The sequence below is a fragment of the Tiliqua scincoides genome, chromosome 3 (assembly GCF_035046505.1).
Source record: "Tiliqua scincoides isolate rTilSci1 chromosome 3, rTilSci1.hap2, whole genome shotgun sequence".
Lineage (NCBI taxonomy): Eukaryota > Metazoa > Chordata > Lepidosauria > Squamata > Scincidae > Tiliqua > Tiliqua scincoides.
In genome coordinates, this window is record NC_089823.1 from 86,996,342 (window position 1) to 87,016,746 (window position 20,405).

Consider the following 20,405-nt stretch of genomic DNA (forward strand, 5'->3'; position numbering starts at 1 on the left):
AGGAGAACTCTGGATGTTGTGGGAAAATGGAATTTCCAAATGAAGTGCAAGACTGTGGCTGGAGTAGAGATTTGGCATGGCTTGAATTTAAAAAAACCCTTAATGGCCATAAAATTCTTCAGCCCATTTGCAACAGGGGAGCTAGTCTCTCCCACTCATAAGATTACCCTTCACTGATGCTCTAGCTTCTCAAAGAGGGAGCATATCCCAGAATGTTGAGTAGCTGCAGTGCTAGTTAAAGAGAACCATGTATGAAGGGGTACAGTTCCAATGCACAGCCTGGCAAATCATGAGTGAGAAATGAGAACAATTTCCCCATAAGATGGGACTTTCTAAATGATTTTTGATGACCCATCTTCATTTTTCAGGGGATTGGTGGTTTCAGTTCTTTCATGCTAATCTTAGAGTGACTTTGGTTGTCCATGGAGCTAAAAATTGAATTAACGCAGAGGTCTGGTTGACCTGTCATTGGAATTGGTGATGAAAAGCCAGAGGCTAATGGCACTTCTTTTGTGTTCTAAATGATTGTGTTTATCTCAAGGACAGGATGTTCCACCAAATGTGCTGTGGCTTGAACAGGATAGCATGATGAGATGTAGAATTTTCTTGTAACCAAAATAGGGTTGTGTGTGTGAGAGAGAGAGAGAAGGAGAGAGATTTATGTCAGGTCATAGAAAAAGTTTGCCTTTCACACAAGGCTTCTGAGACTGATGTTCTCTTAGCGCCAGCCCAGATCAATGGAGTTCTGGTCTGGATCACATGGCCTCCTAGCATTCATTCTTTACTACAGATATGTGTCACATATGCAACAAATGAATACAAACATAAAAACAATAATAAGCAGCTGTAAATAAGATCTACACAAAATTTTTAGATGGTACTTAAAAAATAACAATGTAGATGCCAAATGAATGTACCTAAGGAAGGTATTAAAAGTTTAGGCACCACCACAGAAAAGACCCTATCCTGAGTAGCTACCCACCTCCCTTCAGAAATTGCTGGCACCCACAACAGGTTCTCCACTGAATACCTTCATTGGCTAGATTCAGAACAACCTACAAGGTATTCTGGGCCTTGTACAATACTCAGCTAGGAGAAAAATCTAAGTGGGGAGTGGGAGGTGAAGATTGCTTTTAAGGCTTCATGAGAGCGCCTCTGAGCTGCAGAGCCCACAGCAGATTAAGGTGCACCCCTGTGACTATGGCCTAGATTAGATGAACAGGCATACTCCATGTTAATGAAATCTCCTGTACATCTCTCTTTTAATAAATTCTGCTTGGGGTATGTATGTGTGTGTGTGTGTGTGTGTGTGTATAATCATTTCAGCTATGAATATTCAGGTTATGAATAAAAAGTGAAATGAATCTATAATCAGATAAATTAATAATCAAATCTGTAATTAGTGCTAATTAATGAATTATCAGTTCAAGCAACATATCGCAACCCCAGAGAATACCAAGGCAACATTCTGATAGAACAAAATACCATGGGTATGGCTCTTCAGAAGATAAGTTTTTCTTACCAGAGGCTCCAATTTTTCTTCCAAACAGAAAGAGACTAATGAAAGGTACCCAGAGTAACAGGGAGAAAGAATGCCAGTTTTTATCCACCAAGATGAAAGTGAGATAGATAAACAAGTTTTAACAAGAAATTGCATCCAAGGAGCCCAAATTCTATTTTCACTGCTAAGATTGCTCTAAATCTAGAGGCATTCCATGGATTTAATTAACTGCACTTTCTTTGCTCACTTCAAGAAACATAGTTATAACATTGCAATGGACTCTCCAGATATTCAATAGGGGTTCTGCCTGTCCCATACCCCTCCCCAAGGAGGCAGGTCCAAATTGCAGGGGCTTGGAAGAGACATGAACAAGGTGTTTATACACACCTTGATCCTTTCAGTGTATTCATCAAGCATCAAAAGAAAGGGGAATTCCTTGCGACAGCAAGACTGTAAAGGCCCCTGGGGGAGGGCTATCCACCTTTCCGGCCAGTTTCTGCCCAGTCAGGTCTCATAGGGATGCCTGCCTTTCCTGGCCTTTCTTGATCAGCATCTTTGCTCTGCCCCATGGGCTCTCTATTGTCTTTGGGTTGGCCAGACAGGAGAATTCCTTCTCTGCTCCAATCCCCCAGTTATCCTGCAACTCTCTTCCTCTTGGCTTTACTGTACAGCCTCATCACTTCCCGCCTCTTCTCTTCTCATAACTTTGCCTGCTTGTCCTTCTCACGACTCATCCATTCTCTGCCACCCTCTGGTTGGTCCATTCGACCCTTCTCGGCACTCTCCAGCCTGACTCTCTGTCCTCACTCTTCATTCTGTTTCTCCACAGTTGCTTCCCCATTTCCATTCTGTCACTGGGCTCATGTTTCCTAGTCTGGCCCTCTCTCCTGGCTGCCCAGTCTTCACCTTGCCTCCTGCTTCCACTCCCCAATCTCACCTCAATCGCTCTGCTCTTGCCTTCCACTCTTGGCTCTGTTTCTCAGCTCTTACTTCCCTTTCTCTGCTTGGCCTCTCTGTTCTGGCTTTCTCCTCACTGCTCAGACCTTCTGCTGTTTCTCTCCGTCCTCTGCTCTCCGCTTTCTCTCCAGCCTCCATTCTCTGCCTTTTTTTCCAGCCTCCATTCTCTACTTCTTTCACCCACCTCCCTTTTGCCCCTCTGCTCTTACCTTTCCCTCCTTTATCTCTTCCTCTTCTCCCAGACTTCTGCTGGCTATATCCCCACCTCCTGCAGGCCAGCCACAGGAGCAGCAGCATTTTGAACCCCATGGATCTGCTCCATGAAGCTACCATCACAGCATGTGGCTTGGGAAATCTTTAGCCTCAGCCAACCTCCCAGTGTGGCAGCAGGGTTGGGGGGGGGGTACAAATGTCTATCTCAGGATAGGGCCTTTAGGATGATTGGGGAAACCTGAGTGTACACATCTAATATATGTGAAAGGAAGGTATCATCACTGGCACTGCCTGATATCATCTCACGTCTGCCACCTCTGCTGAATTAAAGAACAAGCAATTGCTTACTGCACGCCTTTCATGGTTTCTTTAATTGAGAAGTGCAGGACATGGATTTAAAAGAGCCAGGTGAACAAAAGAGCTCCGTTATTCATGTAGTGACTGTAACTCAAACCAGTGCACTTCTCCTGCACGTCTGTGTTTGAAGAAGCCACACTTGAAGCATAGTAAGGAGGCCGGTGAACCACTTTCTACTTGCTTAAGAGGGTGGAAAATGGAACAGTGTGAGTTGCACTCATACAGGCTGGAGGGAGGCAGTGGTGGAGGCAGACTTGGGAGGAAAGGCACCCCTAATCTTCCACTCTCTCTGCCCCCCCCCCACAATCTGCTGCTAATGCAACCTGCATCACTTCACCTAATGGAGTGGCTGCCCCTGGGCATCATAGAGCTCTTCCAACCTTCACTTCCTGTGGCTAGGGTATAATACTACATGCAGCTGTGAATCAAGACCAGTTGAGGGGACCGGGAAGGAATATCTTTTTTTTAAATCCTTCATTGGCAAGTGGAATTCTACGTTTATGCACAGAATTGTCCATGGGAATTGAGGTGTTTCCTTCTGCCTGCTTCATTGTATTTTGATTGTGTTGTCTCGATTAGCAGTTTTGTGAAGGGCAGGGACTCAGGCTGAGAGAAGTGGGATGAGGCACTGACACACCTCCTCAATAGGTGAGGTTTGGAATGGTCATACAAATACAGCCATGCTCCAAGCGATGATTAAAGGCAGAAGTCAGAGGCCTGCAGTCAGTCATGACCTTTCTTGTGAATCAATCATCATCACTACCCCTGAGGTCCCACCTGGAGGTGAAAAATTACTATAGCAGTTTGAGAAGATGTCATTTGAAGATGGCTCTGGCTTCTCATCTGTACTGGAATCTACTTCAGATTGTTGCTGCTTCTCTTTGGAGAAGGTCTCTTGAAGTCTAGGGCTCAAGAACAGATGAAAACTGATAATCATAAAAGCAGAATTTGAGTAAAAGAAAGCATGAAAGCTGTCTGGAGTCTCAGACAGGGTTCACCCCCAGCCCTACTTTCCAGAATCACTAAACTGAAGATACAAAGGTTTGAAACTGGGCCCTTATATATGAAGAAAAAATACAAAGGAAATTGTACTGAAATTATGAGATTTAACCCAACATGTTTTGAGTTAATGGCTCTCCTTCAGGGCAGTATGCTCTGAGACAGCACACAGAAGACTACAGTACTTTGACTACAGAAGACTACTTTGAGTAACCCATGCTCCTGAAGAAGAGTCATTGACTGGAAACACATTGGGCTAAAGAAAAAATGTCCAGTGCACCTTGAGGCCTTCTCCCAAAAAGCCTATTGTTGCAAGGTGCAAAAACCAAGATGTTACAAGGGATCCTAGATGTTACAAGAGATCTCAGATGTTGCACTGTAATCCCAGGTACCAAAGCAAACTTAGTAGACAACAGTGATCAAATCCAGGCTTTTATTGTAAATCCATCAGCAAAAGATTGTAAATCCATCCACATCTCCAAAGGAGACTGTGTGCATCAGAAATGGGGAGAAGAGAAACCCCAAAGAAGACTGCTTGCACCAGAAGTGGGAAGAAGAGAAGCCTCAAAGCAGACTGTGTGCATAGGAAGTGTGAAGAAGGGAAGCCTCAAAGGAGACTGCTTGCACCAGAAGTGGGGAGAAGAGAAGCCTCAAAGGAGACTGTGAGCATAGGAAGTGTGAAGAAGGGAAGTATGTAACGCCTCCTTTAGCTGACTTTTATTACAATCTGGGGTTCCCTCCTTGAAACACATTTGGAGACAATTCATTGGTGGGTTCAAAACATCCGTTGTTTTATAACAGGCCATCTTATACATCCATCATATACAATATACCCCCAGCAGTTAGCCAATGGCACTGCACACAAACCTGACCTCATTCATAACCATCGCATGATCCACTGTGGCCTTCGTGTGCAGCCCGTGAAATGCAACATACTTGCTATTGACGTCACGGTGTGTGTGTTCATCTAAAAACTGCTGTGAAATGATTTTCTCTGGGAATCTGACCTTTGCAATGTGTTAATCCGGAAGTGCTTTGATATCATTTCTCTTTAAACTCTAGAATGCAGTTAGTCCACTAAAACTCAGTTAAAATATTACTATTTGTTAGTCACACTTATGTGTACCCCAAAACTGATTTCAAAATGAAAAACAAGGAAATATAAGAAAGCTAAGCTTACTAGTGTTCTTCTATGAGAGCTGGTGTGAATATTTGCTTTCTAGCATGTGTGTGCACAGCTTAGTGCTCTAAAAGTCTTCAAACTGGACGTTAAAGCAATGTTAAAACTTGAATTCAAACTGCTAGATTTTTTTTTCTGTGTTCTGAAGACAAAGACTTCATTCAAATGTATCAACATTGTTCTAAGAGAACATCTTGTGGCAGGCTGCCCAATTCCAGCCAAATGCTTGTGAGACTCAAGTTGAACTTGCTTGGACATTCAGAGAGAGAGAGAGATCAAAAACCATGCTCTTTACATTTCAGGTAAGCATTCTATACCATAACTAACAGTCCTTGATACCTTCCAACACCTATCAGCATAATTTATAGACCTTCTGTGTGACTGCTAGTTTGATTCCAGGTAAGTGAACACAGAATACATTTGATGAATGCTATGGAATCACGTATCATTCAGACCCAGTTGCTGTTAAAAAAAAATAACCCTAATACAAACAAAAACCTCCACTGCCTCTATGTAGAGAAACACCCTCAAGAAACATTGTTAAGTCTGCAGGCTATGTTGTCACGTTTGCCCATTAAAATAGCAATTCATTCCTTTCATCCTCCTTCAAAATACAAAAAGCAATTAGAGACCTTTCAAAACAAATCCCTTGTGCCAAATTTCAAATGTTAAGGCAAAGTTAATGTTGAGTTAATTGTAGTTTTAAAAGTTCCTTAATGTAGTAGGACAGTTGACTGCTAGGTTACATTCCAGACAGCAAGGGGTGTGTTTTTTGCAGAAAGAGCACAGCTAGGCAAGACAAGGCACCCATTCCTTCCAAAGTGGGTCATGGAAAAAGATGGATTTTTCCCAACAGTTGAAATAGAGAAGATGATGCTATACTACATTCATAATGATTGGCAAATCAAACTATGCATTTAACTCTCTGAGTAGATTTCAGGTGGGCACAGAAATTCACTTCAGGTTATTCTCCTCTTCCCTCCAAATGAATGATCAGCCTGAGGGAAAATCCTCTACCAGTTTGCCACTAATGCAGACTTTCCTAACTAATACTTTTCACCTATGACAGTCACAGGTCAATCCCGGCACTTGGCACCTTCCTCAGATGCAGAATCAATCTGAATTTTCAGCCACAGTGAATAAGTCTGTGGTAGATATCTTGCAGTGAGTTTAGGACAGAGACAGGTTTCTGTCGGGGGGGGGGGGGCGCTGTTTTGTTTATGCAGGTTCCATATAACAACTTAACTGCTGTGTCTAAAATCAAGTTCCAAGTGAATTTTAATTCTTCAATACAAACATACTGTTCCTTCCCTTACATGCACCCGCACACATGCGCATGAACACACACATACATCTTTCCTCCAAAATGACAATCATACTGTTAAGCATAATAATTGTTCATGAATGAACCCCGCTTATTGTCCCTCTTGATTTTTCCTCCAAGGCAGGATTCTTACTCAGCAGGAGTCAAGGGTCACCTGCTAAATCATGCATACCCACAATCCCTTGTGAATTATGCAGTTGACAAACTGCCGTTAATGATTAGTACAACCTGCATTAAAACCCTGGCACTAAATTGATATTACTTGAGTGATGGATTACACCTCTAATGAGCAGATTATTGCCACAAGTGACCTTGTCGACTGAAAGAGTGTTTCAATATAACTCACATATCTAACCTTCTCCTGTCATAGCAGTGCTAAAAATAAACACACACCTTTTTCAGCTGTAAATGTTTTCTAATCTCTCAGTAAGATCCAAACAGCTTCCATGATGGGGGTTAGCATTCTGAGACATACCCTGGTTGGCACTGCACACTGTGCTTCAAATATATAAAGCCACCAGAAAGCTGAATAGTTCTGCCGGAAAAAAAAAATTACTGTTTTCTCCTATACCCTCCTGTTCCTTAGAGAGTTGAAGTTTCATCATGTGTTGTTAGCTTGTCTGCAGAGGAGCTCATGTGTTTACCAGGCTAGACGTGAATTTGCTTTAAGCTTTCTTCCTTCTCAAAGAAGCCATCATGCTATCTATCCTTTTTTGAATTGTCCCTTCATGCTGTTTCAGGATATTGTGGATATGTGGTTTACCCATAGACATATTGCTCTTGATTTAGAAGGTGGTCCAAAATGATTTTATTATTATTATTTTTTAACAAATGATAGAACAAAAAATCCTGTGGTTCAGTTAACTGCCTTTGTCTTGTATTTATCGGTAAATGGATCTACACATGATGAAGCACTCTGGCCTCTGTCCATGCACAGTGAGAAGTATATTCACAAATGCTTGTCATCCAACATAAGAACAGATGAGGTTGGGGCAGGAGAAGGGGGAGATGACATGCTTTCTAATGATGGAACTAATTGATCATAAGTCATATTGACTGGGAAAGAAGGAAAGAAAATCACACAAGAGAAGCAAAACACACAGACACACTTCACCAAGCATTTACCCAAATTGTGAAGGGGAGAGGGGGAGTTATAAACTCCTCATTAGTCATAACATTACATTTTCTCAGGGCTCCTCCCATGAGGATAAATTCAGAAATTAATCTTGGGAGGGCAAAAAAATGGAACCACACCAGAGCTGGAATGGTCTGAAACCAATCGCAGATTACTACCTACTGCAGGTTGTGTTGCAAAAGGACCTACATTATTCACTCCAGCAGTGCCAAACCACCTATTACATCTGATGTTCTTCAATGAAGAAACTTGAGATCCACTTGTAGAGCTTTCCAGAAAGTAAGCTGTGCTCGTCTGCTGCAGCAAAAATAATTTAAAGCACAATCTTATGTATGTTTACTCAGAAGTACTGGCTACAATGGAATGTACTGCATTGTAAGTATGCGCAGGATTATAGTCTATCAACACAATCTGTGCATATCTGTGCATTTAGTTTAATTTGATTCACTCCCAGGTAAGTGTGTGCAAGATTACATTCTAAGGGTTTTGTGGAACCCTGAAAGCTAAATAATTTATTTCAGCACAAGCTTTCATCAGCAACATGTGGTGTGGGGGCGGCAGATGAGGCAGAACCACCCCACTGGGTTTCTTTGAAAAGTGCCACCACCATTGCTAGGGCTGTGATCATGCAAACACTCACAACCCATGCGCTCCAGCTGCTGTTCAAAGCACATGAGTTGTGAGTGTTTGCGTGATCACAGCCCCATGGTGGCATTAGCACTTTTCAGAAAAACTTGATAGGGCGGTTCTGCCTCACCTGCCACCTCTGCATCACACATCACTGGCTTTTGTGGACCCACTTCATCAGATGCATCTGATGAAATTAGCTTGATCTAGTTCACAAAACCTTTTGTTACAATAAATAAGGTTCCCAAAGACCCTATTTTTGACTTGTAGTGTTACATTTCCCTGCTGCCTTTTAGAAAATGTCAGAAAACAACCACAAACACAACTTGTTTGTGTTGGAATCTGAACGTGAGTGGCAGGTAATGTTTAGGATTACATGTCCCGATACAAAGCTGAACTCTTGTGCCAATTTCTGAGTACTTCCTCTATATATCTTCAAAGCATTTGTAATGTAATATACAGGCCTGTCTTTAAGCCAATTGGACCAATTGCTCCTAACTCGGCCCTGTGCCTAAGGGGCCACCACGCTAGAATAATCTACTTTTTTTCTAAACAAAAAAATAAAATTAATATTTTTTTTTTAACTAAATCATTTCAGTCATTAGAACAAGTGGTTTAGTAACTATTTACTTTTCAATGGTAATCTACACATTTTTTTGTTTACTTGTAGGCTTACATGTATGCAATTTTATATTAAATTGTGCTTAACGGCATTTGGTCCATTAACTCACATGCGCTTTTTAAGCACACATTTTGATTTCTTTCCATTTTCCCATTGAGATATAAAGTCTTTACAGTAGTGCGTTGTTTAGCAACAGGGATGCAGACCAGCACCCCCATTGCCAAGCAAACCTCCAAAAAGCGAGGGGAGCTGTGCTCCCCTCACCTCCAGAGGCTTTCCTGAGTCTCAGAGAGGCAGCGCACATCTTTGCACAACGAGGCTCAAAATGCCTGTTTTGGACGAAAACATGCAGCTTCCAGTTTCCTGGGAAATCGGAAGTCATGTATTTTCACCCAAAATGGCCAGTCTGAGCCTTGAAGAGGCAGTGCGCAGAGCCTTCCAGAAAAGCCTCCAGAGGCAAGGGGAGCACAGCTCCCCTTTGCTTCAGAGGCTGAAGGGGGGTTAACAGGGACCAGTGGCAGCCATCGCATATGTGGGCTGTTGCTGCTCACCTGTAATAAAATCTATTTATATCTGTAAAATCCTATAGACCTTGGCTGTGAACCTGGGACCCTTCAAAAAAATTTTCCAATTGGACCTCACAACTCCTAAGGCTAGGCCTGGTAAGTAGTATAAAAAACAGCTATAACACACTGCTTGATCAAGAAGGTCTTATATGGATGTGCCTGGTCATTTTAATAATGCACAATTATTTTGTTTTGATATTTCAACTCTGGCTACTGTATCACTGAGGTGCAAGGGTTGCATGTTCCTTTTTCATGTGGGTTTTGACAAAGGAGGGAACATTTTCTGAATGTTCCATTCAGAAAAACTTCAGGGGAGAGAGCTCTATCATCATAGGACTTTCTGATAAGGTTTCAATGGCATCATAGGACTGTGATTGTCATAGAAGTTCACTGAGTTTGCAGTTAGTCATGAGATTTGGGAGCGGGTGTTCTTTGCACTAAGTCTTTTGCACTAAGGCAGTGTTTCTCAAACTGTGGGTCAGGACCCACTAGGTGGATCGTGAGCCAATTTCAGGTGGGTCCCCATTCATTTCAATAGTCTATTTTTAATATATTAGACTTGATACTACCATGGTATGTGACTGCATTTGGGGAAATGTTACACACCTGTACTTTTAACAAGGTACTATGTATATTATTTTAACAAAGATGGTAAATGGGACTTACTCCTGGGTAAGTGTGGGAAGGATTGCAGCCTAGAATTGTTAAAAATTTTCCTGCTTGATGATGCTACTTCAGGTCATGACATCACTTCCGGTGGGTCCCAACAGATTCTGACAGATAAAAAGTGGGTCCTGGTACTAAATGTGTGAGAACCACTGCACTAAGGCATGAACCTCCGGCTTCTTGGCATTTGTGGAGGGGCTTCTGTCAAACATAGAGCACACACTCAGCATGCAGAAGGTTCAAGGCTTCATCCCTGGCACCTCCAAGTAGCTAAGAAAGATCCTCATCTGAAACCCTGGAAAGCTGCTGCCAGTCAGTGCCGAAATGCTAAGCTGAGGGATCTGTAGGATACAGTGTGATATATTAAGCTGGCATCACATTTTGTTATGTGGGATAAGTGAGAATATTTATCTGCTTTTTTTTCTACCACATTGTAAATACAGCAGTCATAAGGATTCTAAAATTATTGGAGCCTCATCTTCCTATATGTCCTTATAAAGTGTTGGTAAGTGTGCCTTTTCTTTGGGAATGACAATAGAAGTTTTTTAAAAATCTGGTTTTAACTACAGTGGTGCTAGACTTGGACAAAGAAGACCTGAGTTCAAATCCCTACTCAGCCATTAAGTTTACTGGGTGACCTTGAGGCAGTGACTGTGCTTCAGCCTAAGCTACCTTACAGGTTGCTGTGAGGATAGAAAGAAGGAAGAAGCCATGTATGCTCTCCAAGCTCCTTGGAGGAAAGGCAGGATCTAAAATGTGAAAAATATTTTGTTAAAAAACAGAGCAAAGACAAGAAGTTCTAAGTTTCATTTATAATAAGACCAATTTACTGTGAGTGAGGTGTGATGCGTAGAAATATTTAGCAGAAGGAACAATATTGACACTCAATGAAAGTGTATCTGGTACCAAGAGAACATTCCACCAAACGTGTTTTGGTTGGAAATATTATTAAAGAATATTTCTCATGAAGAGCTTACTGTATACTAACTGCACCACACAATGTCAAATTGTACTCTCTACCAACTGTTAAAATAGGGCTAGCATTAGAGATGCGCTCTGGGGCAAAGGTCCGCAATGTGGCCCTCCTCCTCACTATGCTGCCCTCCATACTTATCCAGTGCAATGGAGTCTCGCGTGGCGTTCAGATCAACTGAGAAAGTGTTCTTAGGCTTCCCCACAGTCTTCAACAGTACTTCTGGGAAATTGGAAATACTGCTTAAGATCGTGTCTGAAGCCTCAGAAGGCTTCCCGCGCAGTCCGGAACAGTATGCAGACGCAGCATTCAGGACATTTTTCCCCCCTCCAGACCTGCCACTGGCTAGCATTCACACAGAGATAACATTTCTAAAGTGCTTACAGCTTTTAAGGGAGCTACTAACTGAGCAACTTTTTTTGTACAAAGCACAGAAGATACAAGGGCAATGTCACACCAACACGTTATCAGTAACATCTGTCACATCCAAGGGGCTATCATTTACTGCAGAAACTCTAATGGCATGATGGAGCAGGGTCTGAAACAATGCAGAGAACCCACTGGCTCAAGAACATTCTGCAATGCTCCACTTAGAAACCTCATGAAAACATCAGGAACTTTGGCGATATCTGATTGCAGCAGATTACACCCAGTGCCACCAGCACCTTGAGACTCTGAGGGTGCAATCCTAACCCACTTTCCAGCACTGGCATAGCTGTGCTCCTGGGGCATGTGCTGCATCCTGCAGTTCGGAGGCAGTCACGGAGGGCTCCTCAAGGTATGGCAATGTTTGCTCCCTTACCTTGAAGTTGCATTATCCTTATGTCAGTGCTGGAAAGTGGGTTAGGATTGCGCCCTGAGCCTTAAGGCATGTGTACAGGTTAGAGTACAGCACAGTATCCTTTTATAATTGTTTCCTACCTATGTTTCCTAGTTGTTACAGTTGTCTGTTTCTGGATACCTGCTCCCTCTACTGCTCCCCAAGCAAAATCAGTTGCAGCAGCACCTGCTGTAGGTCAGGTTGGGGATAATGGAATAGAGAGACTCTCACTTTGGAAGAGGATGGCTGGCCTCTCTTGCAACTTGCCTTCCGCACAACAGGTATTGTCACAGGTTATGATGCCAGCTTCAGCTCAGTTCAGTCCAAGGGCTAATATGCAGCCCTCTTCACCAGGTAATTTCTAGTCATTTCTGTCATCATCTTTCAATAGGTGTTAAGATATAAGTAGATTCCAACTGCTTTATTTGTAAAGTTTGCATCCCTTGAGAAATGCCTACCCTTGAAATGTACTGGGAATAAAGGATGTGGGTTGTTGTTGTTTTTTTGTTGTTTTTTAATACAACTACCTACTTTGTATTTTTCTTGGACATACAGACACTTTTTGTACTAGTTTGATCCAATTTGTGAACTAGAAAGACCCCATTTCTCTCCTCACAGGGGAAGGAAAACTAAGGTTGCAGTCCTATGCACCTAGCAGTAAGTCCCATTGAACTGAATGAGAATTACTTCTGAGTAGTTTTACATAGAACAAGTAGGCCTAAGGCTGACAGCCATCTTGCATGCATTTGAATGTCAATAGAAAATCTTGGCAGGGTCTTTTAAGTAGAAAGTGGCAAGTTTATAACATGGGTAGACATGTGGACCATTGATCATTCAGCAGATGATGACGTAACTAGCAATGCATGCATTTCCAGTACACATATAAGCATTAATATTTCCAAACTAAATTTTAACATTCACCTACCTGTAGTATTGGCTTCATCTCATTCAAGATAGACTGTAGCATTTCGTGCTGTTCTTGGTTCTACAGATTATGTTTCCTTTGCTGCTAAACACTGGTGGCTCAATAAGTACTTTTGCACACAACCCATGTAATACTGTAATGTCAATTGGCAAGAAAAAACATGAAGATGATGACAGGAAGACTGAGGTGCAAGATATGGAAACTACAGAGATAGTATAATGGCATGGGTTAGCTTAGAAGGCAAATATAAAGGAATGTACAGCTGTCACCCACCATCCAATCAACTTCTTTGGACTTCATTTCAAGCTTATGATGAACTATAGCTTATGCTACAATCCATATGTTAGTCTTAGTGCCACAAGGTTCTTTGTTTTGCTGTTACAGACAAATAGCTCAATACTATCCTTCGCTGGCCTGAGTGGCACAGGGGTGCTGACACAACCTCCACTGCATCCTACAGACCAGCCAGAGACCATGATACAACAGAAAGATAAATAAATTAAATTCTTTCCTACTCTACCATGCTCTGGTCCCCAATGGGTATGCTTGGATCTGCACAAGCTCTTTGGCTGGCACAATTCAAAATGAACCAAGGGGGCTGTGAATATCCACTTCCTACCCTTCTTGACACAACTCCTGGCTGTCCCAATCCCCACCATGATCCTTCTTCTTTGTCTTGATCCTCTGCTTCCCAGCCCACCGTCTACTCCCACACCAACTCAACTTATCCACCAGTGGCTGAGCCTCCATTGCATGTGCACATGGTTGGCAACCTTTTGCACTGGCAGCCCACTGTGTGTGTTGTCACTGCAGCTGTAGTGCCAGTGGAGTGGATCTTTGGTCACCTTCCACTGATGGAATAAGCATTCCATCAGTAGAAGACCTACTCCACCAGCACTGCAGCTGCAGCGACAACACACACAGTGGGCCACCATAGGATTGGGCTGTAACACAGCTAACCTTCTAAAAGTGCAATCCTGGCTGGGCTCTGGCCCCCTTTGCCAGCCCAGGAGTGATTCGAACATGCTGTAAAGTACTTTTGCAGCTACTCCAGAGCTGGCTAGACTGGTCATGAGGCCCGTGCCAGCTGCCAGAGGCCGGATCCAGCCTCTGCACCAGCTAAAGAGGGTTAGTTCATGCCTGCCTGGGCAGGCCAGTGCAGGGGATGGAAAGGGTAATGAAAGGGAATTACCGAGGGAGGGATCAGGCATTTGGGGTAGGGGAGGGTGGTCCGGGAGGTAGATTGGGCCCCTTAGGGGGTGGGACCAGCCGCTGCATTCAGCCATGCTGAATCCCAATCCCTGGCCCAAGCAGCCGTACATGGCCTGCTCGGATTTCTGCCAGTGAATTCACTGGTGCAGATCTGAATAGCCCCATGGGGTGGCTGGAAGTCAACATAGGGTAAGGGGGGGAAATATCCCCTTAACCCGAGTAGCCCTCCAGCCATCTCCTAACCTGCACTGGATACAGCGCAGGCCAGTCAGCCTGCCTCTTCCAGCGCAGGTTAGGACTGGGCTGTGAAAGTTGTTTGCTGCATGACTCTAGATGGCCTGGGGCGCTTATACTGGGTTGTTCCCAGGCTGATTTTGTCGGGTATAAAAATAGCCTCTCTCTGGTGTTACCTCAATGAAATGTGTAAGGTGAGGGGTATGAAAGGGACAACCAAAATATGAGCCAAATGCAGTGTTATGCTTTGAATTCAAAATTCAAACAGGTGATGGTGAGAAAATGTGTCCAAAGAAGCTATGAAGATGCCTTTACCCACCAGTGGGAAAACGAAAAGCAGGGATTGTTCCTGCTTCAAAACATTTATGTTGCCTCTCATACTTTAAGGAAGTTGCTTTGCACTTCTCAAGCTTTGAACATAATTACTTTCCACTGTAGGCTAACTGAGTCATGAGGCAGCTGATAAAAGGCAAAGGAATCAGGACTATTTTCGAACGGGAAAAAGGGCTTTTTTTATTGGAACTGATAACTATCACCAAAGGCTCCAGGCTTTTGTTACATCAATTTGAGGAACTCATAATCTCTGCATTATGAATGTTCAACCAGGCGATTTCCTGCTGAAGTGCCTGGCGCACCTTGAGTATTGCTTGCTTCTGTTGTCATCGCTGGGTAAACAGCTTTTGACACATTTTCAATATGATTACATTAGAACAAGTGGGCCGTGATTGATAACCTAATATTCAGGCCATGCAAATCATCAATCACTGGAAGTATATTAATTATTCAATGTAACCGTCTAATGTAAGAATCAATGCTGGAAATGAAGAAAAGAAACTCTCAGTTCCCAGTAGAGTCTACAGTAGATAATAAAAAAGGAATACTAAATAATCCGAGCCTATAATCATCTTTTTAATAAAATCCATTTATTTAGCTGTCAAAACCATGGTACAATTAGGTTTTAAAAAAGAAAAATAGGGTAATGAAAATTATTTTTCCCTAAAAACCAGAGAGACTTTTATGCTTTTAAACAGTGCTTATTCTGAGGTTTAAAAAAAATCAGCTGTATATGAAAGCAGAGATAGTTTCTAAGATAAACTGTATCACTGGGGAATTAAGCAGAATTTATACAGAAATGGTGCTTCGTTTTCGGAACAGTGTTTCTACATTACATGCATATGTTACCGGCATTCTGTGAAACTAAAGGTATTGCATAGAATGCCTAGGCATTCTATAACATGCCTAAAACTTCAAGACAATGTATTCAATAAAAGCATTTGCACACATTTCCTAGGTATTCTGTATGTTACCGAGTTCATTACTGGCATTGAGTGAAACTATTGTATGGAATACTTTGCCAAACATGGTAGACATTTTATAGAATACCTAGGTATTGTATTAAAATCCCTAGGTAAAATATATGAGGTCAGGATGAAATAAACTTATTTTGTGCTGTGTCTGAAAATGCTGCATATGCTAAAGAAAACCCAGGCATTCTGTTAATATCCTTTGGTAAAGTGTATTAGGTCAGTTTTGCTTCTTTCTCTTTTCCTATTTACAACTCTTTTGGTTCCTTGGGAGGCGAAAGAACCTGGGTTTTCCTTCCAAGGAGGACACAAGTTGGTTTTGCTAACTACTTAAAACAGCCATGAGAAAAGGAACAAATCATTAGTCGGACACAAATGAAATGCTTTCACTAAGTTTTGTTTTCTTATGGTGCTTTTTCCGAAATAGATACACAAGCCAGATATTGAGGTTTGGTTTTACTTTCCAGAAGCTGTATCAACCTTCACAATACATGCTAGTTCAGCAGGCGTGGAGCCTTATGTAATTTCCAAGTCAAACACCATAGCACAGTGGTTCTCACACCTTTTTGACTAGGACCCATTTGGAGAATGACAATCTGTCCGGGACCCACCAGAAGTGATGTCATCAACCTGGATGTCATGTCATGGTTGGAAGTGACATCATCAAGCAGGAAGTGACATCACTGTTCTCACCTAGTAATTCATAAACTGCAAATGACAAGAGAAAATAGTCCAGCTCAGAAGCTCGTTTCAATTCTCACTGCACCCCTCCCCATTGCTACCAAGCACCCCACCTGTTGACTGTATTAAAGGGAGAGTATCTCATGGTATTTTATTAGCTTTTATTGGGTTATTTCTCAGCCATTTTCCAATAGCAAAGTATAAGGAGAAAAAAAACCTATTTATAACCTTGGCACAAGCAAAATAATATCCTGGACTACAGGACTGCCAGAGCAAATACTTTGCAAAAGTCAGCTTGGAAGAATATCAGCATCTCAGCTTATCAGAACCACAAAAGCTGTAAGAAGGGCTTTCTACTGCACCACTTGCAAATCAGGCTTCGAAAACTGTCTTGCTCACACACCAGTGAGTATTTTCACTAACAAGTAAAAAGCCAAACAGATAGGCTGCAAAAGAGAGCATAGGGACAGACTTCTACCTTGCATTTCAGAGACCATTCCTGGGTTTAAGGGCCTGTGAATCAGACTGCAACTGACAGATTGAGGCAGCTCATGGGGACTCAGCAGGGGGTGAGAGGATAGGACTTTAAGTCCTATAGTTTCAAGCACCAGTGTTCACCTTGTAGAAAAGGCTACTTAAAGAGCAATTTTCCTCAGCACATTCTTGACACTCCTGGAAAGGTTGTGGTCTGAAATGGCCAGATCTTCTGCTCCCAAAAAGGTAGTTTTAGACATTAGGGGGTTAGTGCAGCTGCCTTGAAAGCATAAGAAGAAGTTCTCTCTCCTGAGAGCCACCTCTGTCCTTTGTATCACAAGGATCCCTCGGTCCCCCTTCGCCCTCTGATAGAATCAAAGCATGTGAAGACAAGGTAGCAATGGGAGCATTGATTTGGAGTTTGCAGAGTAATCTGAGGCAAAGAATAAAGCTTACCGAGCAATTTGGAGATATGTTTCTTCTGAGATGGTGTCATCCACTCTGCTTCCAAGATGGACTTAAATGCCTCTGGAAGGGAACCTCAGGTGACTTGGTGGGACCCTGAGGAAAAGACAGACACGGCCTCTGGCCTGGTTAGGCTGGCAGAAGCAGAAGGTGACTCAGCCTCTGAGCCAAGACTGAGAGATCTGGTTGCCTTAGGTAACAGTTTAGGAAATAGGACACTGGTAAAAGCCTATTCAGGCTTCCTCTCCCAAGAGTTCTCCTTCCTCCCTAGAGGATATGGAGTCTGTGGTGCCCAATTCAAGAAGCCAGTTACCTTTAGTAGTTGGAGCCCTCTTAAGTTGACTGCCCCTGTAGAAGCTTGGGGCAGCAGGGAAGATGAAGAGGATGATTGAGACTTGCATCTCTTAGTGGAGTCCCCTCAGAGTTAGAGAAAGTAGAACCCAGTGAAGATTGGGGGGGGGGGAGAAGGTGAACACTGGTGCTTGAAACTATAGGACTTAAAGTCCTGTCCTCTCACCCCCTGCTGAGTCCCCATGAGCTGCCCCAGTCTGCAGTCTGATTCACAGGCCCTTAAACCCACCTTTGCACTAAATTTTGTGCTTCCTAGGACACTGGCAAGGCATCCTGTGTCTGGGGAATCCTGTCCTAGGGGAGAAACAACTGCCCCAGGATGGGCCAAATCCCCTCTCAGACCGATCTCCAATCAAACCAGCACTTTCCCCAATGCTCTGGGGAAAGGGAACTTGACCCTGCATGCACTAAAGCAGAGACTTCAGCCATGTTGTCGCGTCCCTGGAATCCATGAGCGAACCATGACTCACAGAATGGTATCCTTAAGGCACTCCTCAGCAAGCACTGTGGAGAAAAGGCAAAGCTTGGTGCATGGGACAGGCTGGGTGCCAGACTTCTTTTAAGTGTGCCTGACCTTCAGCACGCCAAAGCACAGAGCATGGTCGACAGGAGGCCTGTAAGCTCCTGAACCCTCCGCCTCGCTGCTTGAGGCAAGAAGGGATAACAGCCCCAGCAGGATGTGGTGCCTCATCAGGGACGACTCAGCTGGCAGCCTCATGATTTTGTAGGAGTGCGGCCTCCACGCCTGATGGAAAAGGCTGAAAACCCCTCAGCTGAGATGCTGAGGAGAGGGATGTGCACAGGCAGGAGCCAAACAATCTAACTGCAGTACCAGCTTCTGAGGGAAAAATTCTGAGGTAAAATCCCTCCCGACATTGAGGGACTTAGTACTTGGGGTGGGGGGGGAGCTCAACAGCCAGCTCAGGCTTAGAAGGGATCGAAACCGCATTGGGCCAACAATCTCTGGAGGGTCGCCACGGCTGTGGCCAAGCTGGAAGAAACATTGACCTGAATCATGGCCGTTAATTCCTCCCAGTTGGTAGAGGCAGAGAGCCTCTGAGACTGGGAGTCTCAGGTACCTCTCTAGAGGGGCTTGCCTGCTTCCACAATCACCCCCTTAATGAATCAGAAAACCCCTCACCTGGCTTCTGAAGGTCTGTGTCGCCCTCTGCCTAGCCCTCACAGGCTCTCGGCAGCACCTTACCTGCTGTGCGGTGCTTTGGCAGGAAACAGGCTTGCCTTGGCAGCACCGCTGTTTGAGCAGGAATCAATCTGCCCTCTCCACACAGCTTCAGGGAAGCAGCCTACTTCTGTGCTGCAGTTTTGGTGGGGAAAAAGACTATGTTGTGCTATAGTTTTAGCGGGAAAGGGCTTGCACTGTCATCCACCGCCAAGAACCGCCCTGCAGCCAGGCCTCTACACTGTTTCCAAAACCAGGGGGGAGCATGAGCCTTACAGTTGTCCGGCTGCTTAAGGGGAGAGATGCAACCCCATTTTCTGGCCCAACAAGGACAGCAGTCAGGGGAGCATGGCCAAGAATTGCCCTGCAGCCAGGCTCCTATGCTGTCCCAAAACCAGGGGGAAGCATGAGCCCTACAGTTGTCCGGCTGCTTGAAGGGCAAGAAGCAACCCCATTTTCTGCCCAACGAGGACAGCAGTCAGGGGAGCTCAGGCAGGACGGTTGCAGTCCTTTTCCTCACAACTTGTTTAAAAGTAAAGAAGGGGCCAAAACCCCAAGGGGGGGGAAAACGTTTTGAAGGTCAAGTAAGCTGAACAAGAAAAAACCCAATCAACTGTGCCTAGAGGCAAGGTCAGACTGGGGAATCAAGGGAGCCCCTCCCCTCAGGAAGACTTTGTAACTGACCTGCATGCCTGAGAGGGAGAAGCTTCCCAGATGTCAAGGACTGACCCTGCCATGGAGATTCCATCGGAGAACAGCTTGTTTATTGCTGGTACCAAAGCAAGGCAGCAAGGAGGCCAGTTGCCTCAGATCATGCGCAAGTGTAGCTAGACGCAGCTAGCTTTTTATACTCACTTCAAACATAGACAAGCATAGAAAAAGGGTCCAGTAAAATTCCATCCCTGCCACACTCAAACAGCCCCTTTACTCCTCCTGTTAGTTGTTGCTTTGGCAAGACCAGCTCTGAAGACCAGGTCTTCAAGGACTAAGGCACTAGAGAGCCAGGCACTGGGTCAGGGGTGGCTTACAGCTTCTTGCTAACAATCATTTTAGAACCAGAGTCAGAACTGATGTTAAAATGGCTTTACTTTGCCCAGAGTTTAGTGAGAGCTCTTGGCTCATGGCATCACTGGTGAAGGCAGATCAGGCCCAGAAAGAGAATTAGGATTTGGTGGGCACCACAACCGCCAAACCCACTCCTTTCTGAGCCTGCTCTGCCCTCCTTCCCCCACGTCACCTCCCCATTCTGCCCATCCATTCCACCCCCTGCCCGCCTCCCTACTGACTTCTGTACAACCTTATCTTGGCAGCAGGTACCCACTATCCATCCTTGCATGGACCCAGCTGCTCACATCTTGTGGGGGTGGCCACGCTGTGCTTGTTGGCACTGTCACATTTGCAATGGCCATAAAGCTGTTTATGCTGTCTTAACACCGGTTCTGGCTGTGTAAACAGCCCATAGGATTGGGCCATTAATCTAAGGTATGTCAGCACACCATAAGCAGGAAGCATCAGTTACTGTAGTCACTGTAACAGCGATAAGATCACTGTCATTTTTCAAGGCAAATATAAATGCTGTATTGTATCTCCCCAAAAGACTTTGGTACTTAGTTTGGGCGGAGATGGCTGTTTTGCTTTC